This window comes from Malus sylvestris, chromosome 7 (genome assembly GCF_916048215.2).
Source record: "Malus sylvestris chromosome 7, drMalSylv7.2, whole genome shotgun sequence".
Lineage (NCBI taxonomy): Eukaryota > Viridiplantae > Streptophyta > Magnoliopsida > Rosales > Rosaceae > Malus > Malus sylvestris.
The window spans coordinates 19,867,139-19,887,215 of NC_062266.1; the positions used below are offsets into that span (position 1 = coordinate 19,867,139).

Consider the following 20,077-nt stretch of genomic DNA (forward strand, 5'->3'; position numbering starts at 1 on the left):
AAGCCAAGAGACCCAAAATTCTTAAGTTAGCTAAACCTTGAAAAAGACCATTGTGGCTACTTTTAGGAATCCCAACGTAAGCCATCGTGCATCTAGTTATACTAGGGCAGCCAGGCTCATCCACATCTAGATATTCGGAGTGTAAAGTTTATCCTCTTGTCTTGGAGAGCTGACGAATGTGGGTGTTGGGGAATTAGTTTACCCTATCGCACTGGAGAGCATGGTTAATCCCTCGAGGGGTGCAATTCCTGCGATGAATCCCTAAGAAGGGCGCAATCTTCTTTGAAATGCAAGAGTGATCAGTTGTTGTAAGTTGTAGCTAAGCCAAGTTATGATTACTTCTGAATTCCTCATTGAAAAACGAGTGAAACAAACGAGAACTTAGCTGTAAGGTAGAAACTGTATAACAACTGGATAGTCTTCAGCTTGTGAGGTGGTGCATGTCGAGCTGCTTGAGTCTTCGGGCTTTGATGTAGCGGGAGGTCACACATTGTACTTTCTTAAATTGTAGGCGTTCCACTATTTTTCGATCTTTTTGTCGTTTCATGGTGGCGAGGGTGTAATTACTCTTACTACCTACTATGTTGATCTTGTATGGATCTTCCCAAATAGGATCCATCTTTTTGGAGCCTTCTCCGTGGGCAGTGATGAAAGCTTTTCTTAGGACTAGATCTTCGAGCTAGAACTGCCGGACCTTAGCCCTTTTATTGTAGCTGGAAATGAGCTTCTGTTGGTAGGCTGCAATATGAATGATGGTATGCTCGCGCTTCTCCTCTGCCATATCTAAGCTTGTGACCATTTCCTTACTGTTCTGCTCAATGCTTGGTAGTAGAACGGTGATACTTGGCTTGATGACATTGGGATAAATGATTGCTTCCGAACCAAATGCCAAAGAGAAATGAGTCTCACCAGTTGCTTGTCTTTTGGTGGTGCAATATGCCCATAAACATCCAGGGAGTTCATCTGGCCATTTTTCCTTCTTGTTGGTTAGGGATTTCTTGAGGCAATTGAGGATCATTTTGTTGGATGCTTCGACCTGCCCATTGCTTTGAAGATATCTCGGCATAGACATGTGTTGCTTGATGCCATATTCTTGGAAGAACTTATCTAAATCTCTGCCCAGAATTACGGGCTTCTTCTCCGCCAAGTCTTTTGCCATTCGGAGGCCTGCTAGTAAGGCCTCATACTCTGCTTTATTGTTAGATGCTTTGAAGCTTAGAGTGATTGACTGCTCGAGCATTGAGTCGTCTAGGGTGACAAGAATCACGACTGCTCGCGAGCCTTTGTAGTTGGATGTGCTGTCGACATGCAAATGCCAGAAATCTCCATTGAGGGAGCAGGTGCGGCTAAAGTGTAATCGGCTGCCTTCGGGGCGTCGTTGGGCCACTATGTTGGGTGGTCAAAGCTAGGCGTGAATGCGTGGTAGGGATCTATGGAGCTGGGGCCATGTTACATGTAGTAGGAGATGCTCAACTAGTAGTGTTGGGCCACTCTAGAGCTGAATAATGGAGCAAGGGTTGGCTCGGGCATTGTGACGCGAGCGGGAAGTAGTGCTGAACTACCGATACATGTTGCTCTTATGTAGAATCTTTTGGGGCGACGATGACAAAACATGCTTCTGAGTGTTCTTTCCAGTGTTCATTTGCCTTTGGCGTGTCTTTTGGGTCGAGTTGTTGCGTTCGTCAGAAAACTTTGCATCTGCCAAGGTCTACGCCTTTATCGTCGCACGTCTGGATTCGGCAGAATAGTACGTCATGATGATGACTGTGTGAGCTTGAAGGTAAAACTTAAGCTTCTGGGTTACAACAACTATCGCAAAAGTTAGCTTTTGAATTTCTAATAGCAGCGATGAGAGCTTTTGAATTGTAGAATACAAGTGGTCGGGTCCTCAGCCCTTCTCGTATGATAATAGAGCTTATTGCTGCTTTAGATATCGTCAAACATGCGAATGAGTCATCCGCTGCTTCCAGTTTGGATAGTAGAGAAGTGATGTCGGGTACTTCTTCAAGTTTTTAAATGTGCATTGGCGTGCCTTGTCCCAAAGTGCATGCTTTTCTACCAGAGTGAAAGAGTCTGCCAGAGTTAGATCTTCTTTCATGATCAATTTTCTGAATAGCGGGTGGTCTGCTGAAAGTCCTTTTTGGAAGGCTGCTCTAGCTATCAAGTCGTTGTATCCGACTATCCTTGCCTTATCTGCTTTGAACCTCTTCACATAATCACGAAGCGGCTTCTTTGGGTTCTTCTTGATGTTGAACAAATGGTCGGACATCTTCTTGATCGAGCGATAGGTTGAATATTCTTTGGTGAAAATCAAAGAAAGTTCTTCAAAACTCCGCATGGATTGTGGCGGCAGGGTGTAGAACCAATATTGCGCCTCACGTTGTAAAGTAGTGGTGAATATCTTGCACATGAGACTGTCGTTGTTTCAATGAAGGATCATTGTGCTTCGGTAGTGCTTTAAGTGTCCCTCCGGGCCTCCATCCCCTTTGAAAGATATGAAATATGGCATACTAAACTCGCATGGAGGCTCTGCCTGGTCGATCTCATCCATGAAGGGTGACCTGCTTATGTTGGTCATGTTCCGTCATAGTGCCTCGTTGCGTTGGAAATTATGTAATTGCTTGGCCAAGAGTTTCTCTACTTCTTCCTAAATTTGCCTTTGTTGAGGTAGTGGACCGCTCGATTGCCCCCAACAGTGACTTGCTGGTCTAGGCTACTCTTTCATGTGTTTGGCTAGTCTATGTCGCGGATGTGGTGCGTGTAGCTCGTTCCTAGCAGGCGAGCGAGTTCTTCGTAGGCTGCCGGTTGAACTTGAGCCGTATTGAGTGACTGATTCTTTCTGTCCGTCGTGCTGCCTACTCCAATGTGAAGTGGATGATGCTCCTTGTAGGCTTAGCCGTAAATGAACACTTCGCTTGGAAGGTTGCTCATGTTGATTATCAGAGTGTGACCCCAACCCTAAATGTATGCTTGTTTGTGGGCTTAGTCGAGAGTTCAGGCTTCTCCGCGCTCTAAGACGGGAGTATACGCTATCTCGGGGGCCCAATCAGGAGTGCACACTGCCTGAACACTCGGTTCATGGCTAGTCGAGTGGCTGCTTGCCGAGACGCTGCTAAAGAGATTTTTTGTCAGCCCTTGTCCTACTTCGGAACACCTCGTCTGAGGCACGTTGCATCTTAGTGCGCTGCAAGAACTGGTTCACCAAAGTCGTCTATTGTGCAAGGGTGATCGTCAACTCTATGACTTGTCGAGACAAGTGTTGTTTGCCACTTGGATTGGAAGAGCTTGGAAGGAATGTGCCTCCTTGGGTAGTGGAATGGTGGTAAACTCCGGGCATGAGATTTGAGTTGGGAAATGTCAAATCTGTGAAAAAATATAGTAAGAATGCCCCCGGCTTGATGGTAAGTCCAGATGGTTGAGAAAATCTTAGGCCGACTTGGGCTACTTGGAAAGCCACGGAAGCAGGTTGGGCCACGAGAACAAGCTGGGTCGCGAGGGTGGGCTACTCGGTGAGAGCAGGCTGGGCCACGGGAGTGGGCTGCTCGTTGGGAGCAGGCTGGGCCATGAGAGCTGGTTGCTCGGCTGGAGTAGGCTGGGCCACGGGAGTGGGCTGCTCGGCGTGAGCAGGCTGCTCAATGCGTGATGCATGTGAATGCGAAGCTTGGGCTCGGGCTCGTGCAAGCTTGGATGGCACGGCTTGGGCCATCGTGAAACCTCGTAGTGGTGGTACCACTCCGCCTATGACCACATTTACCCTCGTGGATCGCCGCGATCCCATTTCTTGAGTATTCGAATTTTCACTTGTGGAATTTTCTAAATTTCTAGCCATTATATTTTTCTTATACGTTTTATCAAAAGAACCTTTGCAAATAAAAAATTCTAATAATAAGAACGTATGAAAAATATTCAAATGGACTAGAAAATAGAGAAAAACCTTTTTTATGCAAGAGTCTTCTACGAGTATGGATCTCAACTCTCAATGAAAGCACCAATTTGTGGATGCAAATTTCTTCCTCTTTGATCTTAGACAAAATTGCACCTACAGAACAATTAACACCTTAGGTCAAGGCCAAGAGCCTCACGCACCCATGATGAATGAGAGGGCTTTGGCCAAAGAACCTCCAATGCCAAAGTTAGAATTTAGAGAGAAAAAATATTTGGAGAGTTTTTGGGCGCTTTGCAAGAGTGTGGAACTAGGTTTTTGGTGAGAATGGGAGCCAATATATAGGGCATGGCCAGTCCCCTTTGGAGAAAGAGTGGTCGGCCATTAGGTAGGGTTTTTTAGGTTTAATTTTGGTTTAATTAGGGGTTATGAAATAATTAGGTAATTAATCAAAATAACTCCTTAATTAACTTAGCTAATTATTATCATAAAAAGGAAAGGTGTGGTAGAAAAGGTAAGAGGCATGGCTAATTTCCTTGGTGTGGAGGATAACCGGCCTTTATGGTGTTTTTTGGATAATTAACCCATTAATTGTCAATTAGCATAATTTAAAAGGAATGTGTTTGAGAATTACCTTGTAGGAAGGATTTGATGTGGTTGGATGAAATAGGTTTTGAATTGTTACCTAATTTGGGCACTTTTGACTTGGTTGGAAGATGATTATCCGCTATTTGCGCATATGAATCCCGATACGCCTCAAGGGTATTCTTGTCCTTTTTTATCCAAAGATCCACGTGTCACCTTGTGATTATTTTTGGCTCCACAATTGTGAGTGGAGTTGCCAGCAACTAAAGTATTGTTTCACTCACACACCTGTCTGGGCGCTTCCAGACAAGGGTGGTAATTTTGAGATTTACAGTGATGCTTCCTTAAATGGCATATGCTGCATATTAATGTAGCATGGTAGGGTGATTGCATATGCCTTGCGAAAGTTGAAGCCACACGAGATGAACTACCTTACCCATGATCTCGAGCTAGCAGCCATCATTTTCGCCCTGAATATTTGGAGACATTACTTATATGGAGAAAAGTGCAAGATTTTCACGAATCATAAAAGCCTCCAGTACCTATTCACCCAGAAAGATCTTAACCTTCGACAGCAGAGATGGATAGAATTACTCAGTGATTATGATTACACGATTGAGTATCATCCTGGTCGTGCAAATGTGGTTGCAGATGCACTTAGCAGGAAATCTCGAGGCCGTATTAATGCTTTATATGCTTGCTATATCCCTCTTCTCACATAATTGAGATCTACTGAAGTTGATTTGGGAGTGATATATTAAGAAAAAAGCTTTACTTGCTAGTTTCCCGGTCAGACCAATTTTAATTGATCATGTATAAGAAGCTCAAATAGAGGATAAGGAATCCCATGAATTAGCCGAGGCAGTGTCACAAAGGAAGAAGAAAGATCTCAGAATTCAGGAATCTAATGGCATGCTTATGCAGGGAAGTCGAATGTACGTGTTGAATATTGCAGAATTAAAGAAAGATATTCTTGATGAAGCGCATATATCGGCCTATGCGATGCATCTTAGGAGTACCAAGATGTATCACACTATTCGACCTTTCTACTATTAACCTGGCGTGAAAAGAGAGATTGTTGAATACGTGAGTAGATGTGCAATTTGCCAGCAAGTCAAAGCTGAGAGGAAGAAGCCTTTTGGATTGATGCAACCACTTCCTGTTCCCCAGTGGAAATGGGAAAATATTACTATGGATTTCGTATACAAGCCTTCTCGTATGCCAAATGGTTATGATGGCATCTGGGTAATAGTGGATCGGCTTACTAAATCAGCACACTTTATACAAGTTCGAGAGAACTATTCTTTAAGTTGATTGGCTAAGTTATTTATATAAGGGATTGTTAAATACCACGGGGTTTCGGTTAATATTATTTCTTACCGGGATCCTAGGTTCACTTCTAAGTTTTTGGTGGCATTTCAGGAAGCTCTTGGTTCGAGATTGCATTATAGTACGGCGTATCATCCACTGATAGACGGGCAATCCGAGAGAACCATCCAGACATTAGAAGGTATGTTAACATATTCAATGCTACAGTTTGGCGACGTTTGGCATAAGCGTTTAGATTTGATGGAGTTTGCCTACAATAACAGCTACCATTCTAGTATTGGTATGTCACCTTTCAAGGCACTCTATGGTAAATCATGTCGTATTCCTCTATGTTGGTCAGAAGTTGATGAGAGGGTGTTAGTGGGCCCAAAGATTGTTGATGAGACTACCCAGAATATTCAGGTAATTAAAGCAAACCTGAAAGCGGCCCAGGATCGACAAAAGAGCCTTGCTGATAAACACGCCACTGATGGGGTGTATAAAGTTGGAGATTGAGTATTTTTGAAACGATCTCCATGGAAAGGCGTTGTGCGGTTCGGTAAGAAAGGTAAGTTAAGTCTCCACTACATTGGACCATGCCAGATCACCGAGCGAGTCAGTCAAGTCGCTTACAGACTTGAGTTACCTCCAGAATTATCATGGGTGCACGATGTTTTTCATGTTTCTATGCTTCATAATTATGTCTCTGATCCATCACACGTGATACCTCCTCATCCACTAGAAATTATTCCAGACTTGACATATGATGAAGAACTAGTGATGATCTTAGATTGGAAGGATAAGGTTCTTAGAAATAAAACTGTGCGCATGGTGAAAGTTTGGTGGATGAACCATTCAGTAGAGGAGGCTACTTGGGAGATGGAGCATCGTATGCTAGATTTATATCCACGTTTGTTTTATGGATATTGATATGTTGTATGCTAGCGTATAGAAATTTTGGGGACGAAATTTTATTAACGGGGTAGGTTGTGACGATCCGTCCTGAATAATTATATATTTTATCCTCGAATGCATGGAAATGACTATTTCACCCTCGTTGGCCTTGTGACGTCGATGTACGTAGACAATTTTAAATTATTTTTTGCCGATGTAATTAAATTGTGCTCGACATCACGAGAGCATTGACGCGAATTAGGTTCGAATCGGGTTTGTAACGAAAATGTTACAAATAGATAAAGATAAATTGGGTTGTCATCATATGCCACCAATCACCCTAATTCCTACAATCCATAACCCAATCAAAATTGGATTGGTTTTATATTCAATTGGACCCAATTGTTATACCCTAATTTCCATAGCTCAATTAAGGCTTATGATTTTGTTTATTGTTGACCAACCTGTGACAAAACACACACACACACACGTGCAACCTTCATATTTCCTCTCTCTTCTCGAAATTTCCTTCCCGTCCGTACAACCGTGATCTCCAACTCATAAACACCACCTAAACACCACATATCGAACCTTTAAGGACTTCCATCGTGTTCCTCATATGCCCACAATCCCATTTATACCATTTGTTTGACATAAGAACCTCGAGAACCCTGGAACTCGTGAGCTCCGGAGAGGCACCCTGTTACTCCAACATGGTCGTGGACATTTCACGGGATTTTAAGGCTAAAAAATGGTACTAAGCAATTCTATTAGGATCCCAGGCTAATTTTGGAGTGGTTAGAAAGTCGGAACATTTGGGTTTGTCAAGTTTCAAGTTTGGCTGGTTGTGTCGAGCTACTTTTCGATTATTTTTCGTCTATTTTAGGACCTATAAGAGGTAAGAACATGTCCTTCTCGTTTAGGGCTTCAAATTGATATAAAATTCATGGAATTTGGTTGAAAAATATGTGAGATATTGAAGTTTTAAAATTTTCTAGAAACCGGCAACAGAATCCGGTGATCCACAGGAGAAGAAAGGAGAACATTCCATCAACTTTTACAGAATATACTATCGGCGTCAAGTATACTTAACGGAATATTCTCTAACGGCTTTAAAGTTTCCATCCAACGTGCCAAGCACGTGCATGCGCGTGGCCGACGCATGAGGGCGCGTGGGTCATTGGAAAATTATTCTAAAAATATGAGGATGCTCATGGTGTTGAGTAGGCCACGATGGTATATTCAAACACCCAAATTGAGCAACGTATGAGAAGTTCTTATACAATTTTGATTATGTGCTTAAATTAACGTTAAATCAATGGTTTCACATATAGGTGAGACGTTCCCGGAGGACGAGCGTAGCCAAACAAGACTTGGGGGTTACGACCCTGCTACATACCAATGAGTGGGTTTTGGTTTTCTATATATATATATATATATATATATATGTTTTACATTTTCCCAAAAATTGTTTTAAATGGATTTACGATTTTAAATGTCATGTCAATTGCATTACATTTTAGTATGTGTATTACTATAGCTATGCATATTATTGCATGACACTGTGGACGCCCAGGTAAGCTTCAAGTGAGTATATATTTCTCTATATATATGTTTTACATTTTCCCAAAAATTGTTTTAAATGGATTTACGATTTTAAATGCCATGCCAATTGCATTACATTTTAGTATGTGTATTACTATAGCTATGCATATTATTGCATGACACTGTGGATGCCCAGGTAAGCTTCATGTGAGTATATATTAATGGTAGTGATTGCAGTGTGTATGGTATTGTTTAGAGGCATTTAGTGCTCATTATCATGCACCCCAGTGTTAGTGCTCTGCTCGAGGCCAAGGCCTAGCCTTCACGTGCACCTCCCGCACCGTACACTCACCTTGGATCCAAGGCAGGTGCCAGCCTATCGTACAGACCACATTAGATGGTTCCAACTCGTAGGTGGTTTGCAATTCATCGCACAGCCTTCACGTGATCGTAGCACTTGAGCGTATTTATTTACACCCAGCCTGTCATACAGACCACATTAGGTGGTTCCGACTCGTGTGCAGGATTTGGTAGATGAGCTATAGGTTCAGTCATATAGGTCACGTTAGGTGACTCCGGCTGACATATCACTTTATATTAATTTATTTCACCTGGCGTACTTAATTCATTACTGAAATACTTGACATGGCATATACTTGGTTTTCAGCATGATTTCTATATACATATGTATTATTTTCTAGGAAATTATACGGGTTTTATGGTGAGGTTTTATTATTTTTGGAAAGAGAAATGATTCTAAAAAGCTTTGTTTTTGCCCACTCACGTTTTCTGTTTTGCACCCATTTAGGTTCTAGTTAGAAGTTCGTGTTGGTGGCTCACAAGGACTCTACCGCGATTCTGACATACATCCATCAATGTAGGGTTTTCTTCATATCCTATATAATTAGTATTTAGCCTGCTGGACTGTGCTTTGGTACCTACGCTCTGATTATGTGTATCTACACTCTAACACTTCCACTCGTACTTATATACTAGTCTAGTGTAAGTTAGTTAGTTTGGTTTTTATTTACCCACGTTATCTTATCACCTTCACTGCCACACAGTGCACATGGCTACATCATCCTCACATGACGGCCAGCATGCCTCGATTTAGGTCGGGGTGTGTCATGACTCATACCCCATATTTTTTAAGTTATTTGTACGTACCCATTTTCAATTGTGCTAAATGTACCCATGCTAATTATATGTATTTATTTTATGTTTCAAAATATATCAGTAGTTATTTTTTTTAAATATGTTAATAATTATGTGGCTACATCATCCTCACATGACGGCCAGCATGCCTCGATTTAGGTCGGGGTGTGTCATATCCCATATTTTTTTAATTTATTTTTACGTACCCATTTTCAATTGTGCTAAATGTACCCATGCTAATTATATGTAATTATTTTATGTTTCAAAATATATCAGTAGTTATTTTTTTTAAATATGTTAATAATTATGTGGGTACATTATTTTCTTGCTATAATTTTGTGAAGGACAATATTTCTATAATATTTATTTTTAAGTATTAATTATATTTTGAAAATATTATTTGAATTTGTTTAAATTTCATAATTTGTGGGACATTAAATACATAATGCATGAGTTAATTCTCTAAACACCACAGTAAAAGGAAGCATGCCAAGCAACAAATATAACCAAAGAACAAAACAAGAGAGAGAGAGAGAGAGAGAGAGAGAGAGAGAGAGATAGAGTATACCAGAGATACCAGCAATGCAATAAACAAGGGCAAAGATAGTCCCACCAAAGGCCCATGCAATGCCCTGAATACCCAGAGAGAGAGAGTATACAAGAGATACCAGCAATGCAGTAAACAAGGGCAAAGATAGTCTCACCAAAGGCCCATGCAATGCCCTGAATGCCCACAGAGGCGCACTTGTTGCGTGCTCTGGAAACCCCCATAACTGTGAGGACAGTTATGTACAGGAAGAAAAAGGTGGCTATGAACTCAGCAACCCCAACCTTCTAGAAAGACCAGGACTTGAGCTCGCCGGGCTCGAACAGCAGGGCCCGCGGTGGCTCCCTGTAGTCCTTGTCTGTCTATGCGGAAGTCCCTATGGGCTGCCTCTCTGAGAATTTGTTGGTTCTTCTTTTCCTTCAATTTCTCTGGTTTTCTCTCTAGAACTCTCTGGTTTGGGGTTTCTCTCTCTAGAAAGGTTGGAAGGGTTTAGCTTTTGAAGTGAGGTTATGATGGTTGTGTAAGAAATGGAGTGAGATTTATAAAGGAAAACTGTTTGTCTTTGTGAACTGTTAAAAGTATTAGGAAAATATATTTTCATTTCACGAATGAATAAGATTACACTTGAGGTATATATATAACATGTGTGAGCTATCCCTGGTATATCAACTTTCTAACTAAGAGGAATCTTATCATAACAAACTAGCAGTTTTCCTTAATCTCTAAATATTGTTCCTAGAAGATGAGTTTACATTATTGCCCTTAATAAAAAGTACGTTAGAAATGAAATGATGAAAAGGCATTTTATTCCTTTCTTTTCTTTTTCTTTTCTTTTTATTAAAAAAACACTGAATTCCACAACCTTCTTGTTTCATCATCTATTCTTTGTTATTCTTTTTATGATCACTAAGTTTTAGGTCATTCTTTAAAACTTAACTCTAACAAAAGTCAATATTGTCAAAATTTTATGTTAATTAAAAATATGATTCGTTTATTTATTAAATTAGTGTAAAATGACTAAACAATTTTGAAAATAACTACTTTTCTTCTTTTTTTTACAGATGATATAAATTGTCAATCATTATGCAATATTGTAAAATGAAAATGAGTTTCAAACTATAGCCGAGAATGTTCAAATAAAAAGATTGCTAATGTGTGAAATAAATTCATTTTCCCTCCTCCAGCTAAAACATTTGCAATTTTTTGTTTTCGAGTTGTGTTGCTAATCGATGAATAGAATCAACACCTTCCAGAGCAGAAAACAACATATGACTGAGTCTGACACCCTTTTTGGCATTTTAGTTGGTGAATTTTTTGGAACCATTCCTAAAATGTGTGCGCTTAATTTTTTATCTTAACCTTTCTACCCTTTTCTAGTAAATACAAGTATTTAGTGGTAATGGAATGTTTTCTGTGGTTAATCAATCGGATGAGGATTATCTCTCCTCTTAATTTCTCTCATATTTTTTCTCCTCCTATTTGAACAGTTACAATTAAATCACATTAATATTTTATATTAATTTTTTTTTATAGACACAAAAAGGCAAAAAACAAAGTGTGAGAGTAAAAGAGAGAAGGAATGAGAATAAGAGAGGAGATAATCCTACTCTAATCAAGAGATGTTTCTGGAAAGTGAAGAAAAGAGGAGAGCTTTGCTGTCACCAATCCATGTCATGAATGGTGGGTGGAGTGTCTCCTTATCATTCTGCAGACCCGTTTGGAGTCTGGACAATTTTATCTTATCTTCCTCCAACCTTTCTTATTCATTTTTATTTTTTAGAGTATTAACGAAAAGTTCGCGGTACTATTTACTTTAACGAAAAATCATATTTTTATACTAAAAAGTCAAACTTAATACTATTTATTTTTCACTTTATTTTGTCCTTATCATTAAAACTTAAAGTTTTCAAGTTTTTTTCATTAGTTTTCCTTTTATTTTTTCCTTCGCTTTTAATCCACTTATCCAATATGTTAAAGCTAAGTTTCCCTTGTATACAGTCTATTTACAATCTGTTTCATTTGTTAGTAGGGAAATTTAGGTTTGATTCTCATGTTCTAATATCAAAATTTTGCGTATTCTCGGTTGTCCATGTATTTGCATGTCATTATGTAAGTCGATAATACATAATTTCGTCATAATATACTATTTTTTCTTTAATAATCTGAACTATTAAGTAATACAGAAATAGACGATCAAAATTGAATGAAGAATATAATATAAAATTGAATTAAGAATATACTATTTTTCTTACCTGTCAATCTAATAATTGTAAAATCTATCTAATAGTACAAACTACTGAGATAAACACGTAGTATAGCACCAAATAAAATAAAATGTGTAGAGTGATAACGACGAGTGTAAAAAGAGGCAATAGAAAGACCCTATTACCAAGGCATTTGTTTATAAGGCCGAAGGTAACTTTGGGCAATGAGACATCCAACGGTATATAATTGTCCCATTAGGTAAATGTAAGTGGAATTATCTCAAGAACAAGGCCCATAGAAGCAAAAAAAAAGTTGTGAAATTTCTAATAGGAGAAATGTCATCAAATTTCGTGTCGATATTATATAATATCATGCATAAAACACAATGCGGAGGGTCTTACTTTTAAAAGATTATCCGTAATATTTCTTGACGTGGAATATTTTGCAACAACATAGAACACAACGGCTAGTAGGCTACATTCATACTTTAATTTTTATGAAATTCAAAGTTCCATTTTTTTTTAAAAGGACCATCTAATGGCTCCACTATGGCAATTCTTTTTTAGAGACCAAAAAGACTCACAGAGGCATTTCAGCCTTCCATGACCTTTTTTTATTTTTTTGAGTACCTCAATAATTTTACACTAAAGAGAGGGGAGTTCGGCTAAGCCACACAATTAGTAGCCTAATTTGACATCGAATTCGCCATCCACGAGATTCGAACCTAAGATCTCTTAGTTCCAAGTGAAGATGAATACCACCAGACCGTAGTACTGTATAGCCCCCGACCAATATTTAATAATTTTTGCTTAATGAAATTGACAATTCTATAAAGTTATAACAATTTGGATTACCTGCTCTAAAACTTGAACTCCAATGTCACTCAGTACTACAGTCTGGTGATATTTCTCTTCACTTGAAAGTGAGAGATCTTAAGTTCAAATCTCGTGAATGGTGAATTCAATACCAAATTAGGTTGCCTATTGTGTAACTTAGTCGAACTCTCACTCCTCTAATGCAAACATATCAATGTACTAAAAATAAATAATGAAAAAAACTTGAACTCCAAGTCTCCAAGATGATGATTGTATTCTCTTCAGTAATGGGCCTATCATATATTAAGGAGAATTTTATAATGCTGCACCAATAACATATATTTCTGGCCCGTTAAAATACTGGTTATATATAGATATGTAACATATTTTGTTTGCACCTGGAAAGTCTCGTTATATTACAATTGAAATTTAAGTAGTGATTTTTTCGTTCCGTGTTTTTTAGGGAACTTTAACGAAAAGCACCTGCTATTGTTCACTTTAACGAAAAACCATATTTTTACACTAAAAAGTCAATCATGGTACTATTCACTTTACTCTTTATTTTGTCCTTATCATTAAAACTCAAAGTTTTCAAATCCTTTTTATTAATTTTCCTTTTTTTTTAAGCATGATTTGAAAAGTCCCTCGATGCTAGAAAAACAAAGAGCGCATGCATTTTACAAAAGTCACTACACTATAGAAACACATCATTTATGTACAAACTATGTTCAAATTACTCAAGGACGAAGTTCGAATAACATCACTTTGCAAATCTTGCGCACATTTTTTATTTTTACAAGCTCTTATCAAACGGGTTCATGCCATTACATTATTAATCAAGAATGTCATAATGACTACAAATTTTTCATTTAAAACGCCTCGATGAAGATAAGTCCGTTTTCATAAAATTTCTTTGCACGCTGATATGCTTGTATACTCAGCATGTACATACAAATGAACAAAGTTGCTTAAATTAAATAAATTTTATTTTATTCCTGTTGGGATTATTTTGTGGAATATTGTGAACTGTTCAATTTAAAATTGGCATGCCTTTATCAATAGATAATCATGACCAAACATTGATTAATTAAAGAAAAAAAATGCTCAGTGTGGTTATATTTAAAACTTTTAAGTTTTTAGCCCGGAACGTTTGATGATTTCTTTATGTAAGGTGTGCAGCATTAGTGAAACTCCGAGTTGGTTATATTTTTTTATTTACATCCCTAAATCAACCAAGGAAGCCGAGTTGGTTTCAGAATTCTTACGCGAGTGAAAATTAAGTCCTTAAATTATTTATAAAAAAAAAAAAAGTCATTATACTCATTAAAAATTGTCAGATTTTCATTCTATTATAAGATTCGAAGTTATTCTATTAAAATATATGTCAATTTAAGTCACATGACTAGCATGAGGTAGACTTTGAAGGGTAGATTGACAATTTTTATGAGTTTAAGATTTTCTTTTTTGAAAAAGTAGTGTATGCAATGTTAAAGGCTTGTAGGCTAGAAAATGATAAGATTACACTATAAAGTTTCTCACATGTAAATCATGTGACTTAAATTAAAGAAAATATGAATACAGTAGCTTTGAAGCTTATAGTATGAATGCAATTGACAATTTGTAATGAGTTTTAAGGACTTATTTTTCAGGAAAACAAATGGAAATTGTTATTGGCACTTCAAAAATCTCATTGTACACTCCAAACTTTCTATATTTGGAAAGAAAAATACACTCGTAAGGAATGTAAAATGAGATTTTTGGAGTGCCAATAACACTTTCCAAAAAAGTAGTTTAAAGGTTTAATTTCCACCCATGTAATAATTCATAGACCAACTTGAAAGATCAATCTATATATAAACACAAACAGGCCTTATTGTCTAGGCAAATGAAGTAAAACGTTGCAGTGTGCAAGTATAGTACGCAACCCTTAGCTAATTGAAATTTTATATACAACAAGTAGTAGATTGTTCTGAAAAATAAAGTATTTAGTTTCAGGTAGTAAATAAAAACCTAATCAGAGAATTTGAGCATGAACTCATGCATGCCAAACCCCACACCACCAAGGTAGTTGGTTGAGGCCCAACAAGTTATCAGCAATATCAAGTCTAAAAGAATCCGAGAATGGCAGGCCAAATGGTCGTAAATGATTAGCAGTTGTTACAAAGTAGAACTCATATTAAAGGCCACCTCAATCAATGTATGGGTAATACGAGCCGTCGTACGATATCATTCTAACCACTATCGATCGATGGTTGAAGATCACTTTTTATTAGATTTGGATTAGGATTAAATTAGGTCAAATGTTTCATTTTCATCTATTGTAACTAAGAAAAAACACATTTTCTGATCCTAAGAGTGCTTGGATTTAAAAATTGTGAATCGGTAGTGGTTTTCATACTGGTTTGATCAACTTGTAGGGTTTGACTTTAATGCTATGTTAGCACTCAGTGTTACTTTTTTTAGGCTTTTTATCACAAATGATTCTTGAAATTGACCTATCTTATCAAGATAGTCTCTAAAATTAAAAATCGATCAATGTCGTCCTTAAATATGACACCGCAAATCAATGGTATCCACACACTCATTTTTACTTCTTAAACGCTCCGTGTTAATTTATATATCATTTAATCTTCTTTAATTTAGTCGATCTGACAGCCGCAAATTAAAAGAGTGTATGAAGTAAAAAGGGATGTGCTATATATTTGATTTCCATAACTGTTAGATCTTCTATTCTAATTTAAGTTATTCATTTTTTCATACCACTCAAGACTACGGTGCATTGGAAAAAATTGCAACTTGTAATATCAAGATTTTTTGGGGGTCATAATGTATCAAAATTGGTTCTCTTACTCAATTTAAATTGATTCCCCGATTAATATCCACCCCTACTTAGCAAGAATAAGAATTTGAATGAGATTTTCTCGTTCAACCAAAATTTAGTCGCAATGAATATAACTAGTAGAAAAAATTCATATGTTTTAAAAGCGCATTATCCATCTGATGAACAATAGTCACATGATGAATTAGCAAGGAGAATATGTCCTATGCAAGCTCTAACTTAATATTCTGGGTCCATTTGTTTGGCTTCACTAACTTTTCTTGAACTAGATTGGGCTAACCCTTAGTTTAGTCTCGTGTTTGTTTCACGGGGGACTGCGTTGAACTAGACTGGACTAATCTGTCACACTATTACTTTGTTTCCTAGTTTCATTTATTAAGAGGAGGGTTGCAGATGGACGTGCGGACATGGCCTCTCCGGTTCACCTCTTGTTCACAGAACTTTGAGATCCCCTATCATGTGCCCCAAAGTCAATAAGGTACCTGCAGAAATGCAACTAGCTTATATCAATGGATGTTCATGGATTATGGTTTCGCAAGGAACGATCAGCGCAAAACCTAATTCCATTCCAGTGAGCACTAGCAACGTAGATGTTAGTGAAGATTAGCCAAGCTTGCATCTTACCAAGTGTCAACGGAACTATATACAACAAAGCCGGTTAGCCATGGCCGTCCATCAAGTTCAAAGCCACATATGTGATAAGAAAACCTATAATTGCAAATCGCCAAGCAACCATTCATAAGTAGGCAATTGTTAGTTATGCTAAACATCATTGAATCCACTAACCTTTATTTTCCACAAGCAAACAGAAAACACCATTCCAATAAAATTCTGAATCTAGCTCAATCTCAATCGGATGCATTTTCTGAATGTCTTGTTTAGTAAAAAAGAAAACAAGTGCAAAGTGCCCCAAATGTTAGCACATTTCTATACCTAAACCATAAGCGGTCATTGCCCACACAAAGTAATCATCTCAAAGATTCTTATTTGCTAACCAATCGTACTTGCAAAGTCACCCACACAATAATCACATTAATGAACTTTTGACACAATGTGCAACATTATGAACCCTCGTTTGTAGTAAAGGGCGACCCCAAGCTAACAAGGCTCTCTGTGTTGCAAGGGTCGGGAGGAAATGTCTTTCGTATTTACAAAGAGACTTTTCCACAACTCTAACCTGTGACCTTTCGGTTACAAAGGAACACTACTTGCTGCAATGGAGGCTACTCGTTGCAAGGGAATGTGCTCACCGCAAAGGATGCTTCTCACCGTAAATAGGTCATTCAACTGCACGTACTGTTGTTGTTGTAAAGAAGTTGTTAGACTGCACGCATTGTCGTTGCCTGAGAAAATGAGGACACACCACCGCCTTTAAGGATACATCGCTGCCTGCTGGACAAGGACATGTGGCTGCTTACAAGGATGAGCTGCTGTGACAACAAGTTGTGATGTCATTGATGGTTGCCACCGCTGCAAGTGCCGCCTCTACAGTCGACCACCTCTAGGACTGCACTGCCTCTGATGCATATTACGCTTGTGTTTGCACCGCATCTTCGACCGCACCACCTTCGAGACTCTTTGCTCTACATTGCTCTTGCCGTTTGCTTGTCCGTGGAAGACACCGATGCATTGAAGACATTAGGAGGCTTGCTCAAGTGGCACAACTTCAAAGATTTAGTCTCAGAGTGATGGCTTGATCTTGCATCTTCCTCTCAAAGGTTGGAACCCTTATTTTCATTTTCATGTGACTGAACTCGACTTTCGTTTTCGAGCTACCTTTACCCTTCCGGAAAAAAAAAGATCAAGTCATAATGTAGTTCAAATATGTTTTGTTTGTGTTTGCTTTTTTTTTTCTTGTGTCCTAACTTTTGCTTGAGTTGCCCTTTCAGGTTCTTTTTTCTTTTTTGGCACCTAACTTTTGCTTGAGTTGCCTTTTTGTGTTTTAAACTCAGCAGACATTTTTTGTCAACCTTTTTTTTTTTTTTTTTTTGCCATGCGCAGTTTATGCTCTTGCGGGCTAGGAGCATTTTGCTGCCACATTTTAGGCTCGTGCGGATGAAAAGCATTTGGTGTGGATTCGGTGCCATTTTCAATTTCAACTTATGCAAGCAAAGAGCATTTGTGCCTAGTGCAATTTTAGCTTATGCAGGCGAGTAGCGTTTGATGCCGTGTTGCAATTTTAGCTCTTGTAGGCAAGGGGCTTTTGATGTTAATTTGTCAAGTGATCTTGGAGAGGCGTTCCTCGCAAACTTTATAGCTATGAGTCTTAATCGATTGATTGAAGAAGTCTTCGGGGAAGAAATCATGCACCGTGTCGAAATTTCATCATCTTTATTTCATGTCGCTTTGGAGGTTGATGAGAGCTTATTTGGCTTGACTTGCACGGTTTTGGAGCATGCCCCCAGCGATCAAGGTGATGATATTGAGTAGAAAAGGCCAAAAGTGATGGTGGTATGGTTTGACTCCACCACATCGTTTAGATCTAGCTCAATGATTCCTTCTTGAGCCAGTTTCATGATAAGATCTTTCAACACGAAGCACTTTTCCACCAAATGACTAATGATGCGGTGGTACTTGCAGTATCTTGGGTTGTCAGTGCGATTCATCTCTCCAGGCCATTTGCACTCTGGGAACTCGATCACCTTCTTTTGGAGCAAATCTTCTAACAGATGAGTGACGTCTAAGTCGGGAAAATGATACTTCTCTCTTTTACTCCTTTCAATATGCGTCGTCACCTTTCTTGGACTTGACTTGACTCAGCCTTTTTCACACCATTCTTGTCTCGTACCGAGGACTCGAACAGACCAGTACTTATTATAAGTTTCTTTAAATATGACATCTAGTCACCAACTGTATCATTCCTTTCATCATGGCTAGCGATACTTAGCTTCATGTCATGAGCTTAAGTGGCTAGTTTTTCAAATGTACGAGGTTTAATCCCTTGAATGATATATTGGAAACCCTAATGCATTCCATGTATGTACATCTTTACGGAAGACAACTCCGAGAGATGATCCTTGCAGACAAGGCTTAATGACACCAACGGCTAATATAGTCGACCACTCGCTCATCCCTTCATTGCTTTCTATTGGTGAGCTCCATCATACCTATGGTGCGACGTGTACTGAAGAAACGGTTGAGGAATTCTCTCTCCATTTGTTCCCAACTATCAATTGACTCTGGTTCCAGGTTTGTGTACCCATCGATATGGTGCCTCGAAGTGAGTGAACAAATTTCTTCATAAGGTAATCGTCATCGGTACCAGTGCTATTGCATGTCTCGATGAAGTGAGCAATGTGTTGTTTAGGGTTGCCTTTTCCATCGAACTGCAAGAATTTGGAAGGCTAGTACCCAGTTGGCATTCAAAGATTATCAAGTTTCTTCATGTACAGCTTGGAGTACATGAGTGAATTTTGGGAAGAACCTCCATATTGTGCTTTAATAGTGTTGGCGATCATGTCTTGGAGTTGTTGGATTGACAAAGACGCCACTGAAACGAAATCAGGCTTTGACTACTTCTTTTTGTTGAATGTGAATTCTTGACGCGCCTCTTGCTCCATATGAGGCGCACCTTTGCTTGACTCTCCGCCATGCCTTTCTTTTAGCTTGTTTATAAGCGACGCTACTTGCATGTCTTTGTTAGCATCTTGACTGCTTGAGCCATATAAGCCAGTTGTTCATCAGCATAAGTAACTCTCACCATTATCACCTACATGGAACCTATGCATGGGTGCACTTTTAAGCTGACACTGGAGATATGTAATGGTGAACTCTCAGTTGAATTCTTGGATTTTGGCGAGCCCATTTCACTGCTTCGAGAGACAAGCTTTTTTGCCTCATGTGAAGTAGTAGAGATGATCGGCTTGTGCGTTTGACATACTTCATGTGATTTAGATGGATACGCCATGGCAACAGTAGCCTTTGACTTGCTTCGATTGATGAAGTTGATGGCTGGTTGATTCTCACGACAACCTTCATATGATTTAGGTGGAAACGTTACCGGAGTAGTGTGTCAGGTTGCATTCATCTTGCCTCGCGAGATGATGCCAACCAAGTCGCGCTTCGTTGCGAAAGATATCATGTTCTTTTCTGCATGCACGGTTCAACTTGAGGCTTCATTGAGGCCATCGCTTAAATTGGAGATGAGCCGCAACATGACGAAGAAGTATCCGGGCGATGGTTGCTAGTCAGCAATCTGTGACATAACCCCGTGCTTGAGTTTGTGTCTGAATTCTTTGAAGCCGAAGAACACCACTCATCATTTCGGGAAGTGCGTGTTGCAGAAGCAAGCTTTGGTGCCC

At 38.8% G+C, this 20,077-nt stretch overlaps 1 pseudogene; it reads right to left on the reverse strand.

Annotated features, from left to right (window-relative positions):
- The window catches only part of LOC126630154 (aquaporin PIP1-3-like), a 41,757-nt pseudogene extending 25,119 nt beyond the window's left edge, over positions 1-16,638 (reverse strand).
- Positions 16,639-20,077: the final 3,439 nt, after the last annotated feature.